Here is a 2968-nt window from a genome sequence, read left to right on the forward strand (position 1 = left end):
CCGGGCAAGCCCCGCTCCGCCTGCCCGCCGATTGGTTCGCTGGACTGCAGCGCCCGCCTAAGTCCCCTTTTGATTGGCTCTCTGGGAGAACCTGGCTCTCTGCGGATTGGCGCGCGACAGCGAAAGGGGCGGGATTCCTGGAGGGGGCGTGGCTTGTGCCTCCAGCCGGCCGCGCCCGCGGGAAATTTTAAAAAGGCCGGAGTGGAGGTGGCCTCCATACCCCTGGCCCTCTCCCAGCTCTGTCCCCCGACTCCAGTGCACCCCGCTCCCTGGGTCGGGACGTGGCCTCCCGTGAGCATTGTGCCCCCAAAGGCAGGATGGCTGGCAGAGTTCACAGCGCTACCTCCTCGGTCGTCGTGGGCATTCGGTGAAATAATTAATATACAGGATGGGCACTAAAGAAACATTTTTAATCAGATTTGCTCTTTCGGCGCTATTTTTTTTTTAAGTTTATTGTTTGCAATACTTTACTCAGAAGTTCTTACTGTGGCTGAGCGCTGGGATACACAGAATAGGATACACGGTGCCTGACTAGTTGCTCAGATCTGGGCGGTAACAGCGTGGTTAACAGATGATCCGGTGCAACCCCCAAAATAACGAGAACAATCATAAACAGTTCACATTTATGGTGAGCCCTGTGTGCCAGGCAGTATGTGAGATGCTACCATTGTTATTTCCGGTTCACAGCTAAGGAAATTGACACTTGAAGTTAAGGAGAGCCCTGGCCGGGGTGGCTCAGTCGGTTGGGCACAGTCCCATGCACTGAAAGGTTGCCAGTTCCATTCCTGGTCAGGGCACATGCCTGGGTTGTGGGCTTTTCTAAGGAGAGGGAAGGAAAGTGTGTGTGTGTGGGGGGGGGGTCCCACAAAGATCTTGGTGTCAGTATGCTGAATCCTTCCGCATCCGCCTAATTCCTGTGGTGGGTCATCTCCTCTCTGGACAGGAAGTGGAGCTTATTAAAATAGAGGTGTTTGTGGGAGTCAGAAGTCCGGGTTCTATGCTCAGGGTTTCTCAACACTGAGATCAAAATATCCCGTGGCCTGTCCTGGCCCCGTAGCTCAGTTGGTTAGAACATCATCCTGATACACCAAGGTTTCGGGTTTGATCTCAGTCAGGACACATACAAGAATCAACCAGTGAATGCATAAATAAGTAGAACAACAAATCAATATCTATCTCTCTCTATCTCTCCCTCCCTCCCTCCCTCCTTCCCTCCTTCCCTTCCTGTTAAAAAAAACACAAAAACACCCATGGCCAGCCTTTTTTCCCTGAAACTTAGGGCCTTCTTCTATGCTCAGTCATGTTGTTGGCTGAATTCACTTCCTTGCAGTTGTAGGACTGGGCCCCTATTCTGCAGACGGTCAGTTTGTGGTCCATCTCAATTCCTAAACACGCTACTTGGTCATGTGGCTTTCTCCTTATGCCTCAGATCCTTCTCATGCACTTTTAAAACAGCTAATGTTGGTATCAAATTGCTGTGGTATTCAGACTTCATCGCATTCATTTAAGGACACTTTTTCAAAAAGATGGCAATACTGATGATATATCCTTTGTAACTACTTAGACTTATGATAAAAAATATTATAAAGCCAAAAAGTTAAAACTCCCCAGGCATACAATAGGGATGGCCCAATCCTGGCATCATGACTGTGGGTGGCAGTACCCCCAACCCCACTATTAGGGACCTCAACCTTTTGTTCCTGGGGTGGAAGTCTCTCCTGCTCCCACAAAGATAGGGGCTCCTAGATAACAGAACCCCCTTTGAGCTGGGACTTGGTGGGAGAAAGCCCAGAACCCAAGCCCTGGCCCTATGAACTCACCCTTTCCTCCCCCACCTTATCAACCCAGAAGCATTCGAGACGAAGGACTTGATCTGTGTCGCGCTTCCAAACCATGACCGCCATCCCACCCGCCTTGTGTATCTGTTTTGAGGACTGTTGGGGATGCTGTGGCCCAGGTGCAGACGTGAAGGGGGTGTTGATCTGGCCATTTCTCAGAGCAGGGTTTCTCTGAGTGTGGTCCTAGACTAGCAGCCTGGGCATCAACGGGGAATCGCGTGGGCCTGTTGACTCGGAAACTCAGGGGGTGGGCCCAGAAATCTGACCCATCTGATTGACAGCTTCCTGACACATGCTCACGTGTAAGATTTGTTGTGGAGAGTATGAAGGTGACAAAACTCTGGGAGCCAAATGCCAATCATTCATTCATTCCATTCGAGCAGATTCTCTATCTGCACCCGTGACCCAGCCTGTCCCCCTATTTTCTCCCGATGTTTGTTCCATTCCAGTTTCTTGACACATGAAATCTGTGGCTCAGTCTCAGCTGAACACTGGAATCTCTAGAGGATCTTTGAAGAATAGTGACGCTTGGGCCACACCCCGAGATTCTGACTTAACTGGTCTGGGCCCGGCCCTGAACTCAGCGATTGTCAAAGCTCACTAGACCCGGTGATCCAGTTTGCAGCCAAGGTCGGGAATCGCCACTAAGGCGCAGTTACCTACAGAGTCCACTAGAGGGCGCTGCTTCCCTGCTCATTCGGGGAGGCAGCTGCGAGCCTGGAAAGATGACCGCTAGACCTGGTCCATGCAGTTAGGTAAGGGGTTACCAGGTGCCCCGACCCCTAACTTACCAGCCCTTTCGCGTTCTGAGAATGTCTGTTTTGCTGACTGACCTAGAAGCAAGCAACACAACCTCTCTAAGCCTTGATTTCTGCATTTTTAAAACCGGGGGGAGAGACGGGCGTGGCCTACATTCATTCTTTCAGTACTCATTGAGTCTTGTGACACGGACAAGGTGCTGATCTGGGTATGGAAAGGATAGGCCTTCACATGGGATAAGACTCCGCCAAGACAGGGGAGACGGATAGAGAGATGGTGGTTTTCATTCATTCCTACTTCATGGAGGGGGCCCGTGGGTGCCTTGAGCATGCGTCAGGAAGCTGTCAATCAGCTCAGTCCCATTTCTGGGC

The 2968-nt window shown here is 51.2% G+C and overlaps 1 protein-coding gene across 1 annotated transcript in view; it reads left to right on the forward strand.

The window, feature by feature from the left end:
* The window catches only part of DET1 (de-etiolated homolog 1 (Arabidopsis)), a 42412-nt gene that overhangs the window by 3055 nt on the left and 36389 nt on the right, over positions 1–2968 (forward strand). The gene's annotated exons all lie outside the window — the stretch shown is intronic.

This window comes from Myotis davidii, unplaced genomic scaffold (genome assembly GCF_000327345.1).
Source record: "Myotis davidii unplaced genomic scaffold, ASM32734v1 scaffold164, whole genome shotgun sequence".
Taxonomy (NCBI): domain Eukaryota; kingdom Metazoa; phylum Chordata; class Mammalia; order Chiroptera; family Vespertilionidae; genus Myotis; species Myotis davidii.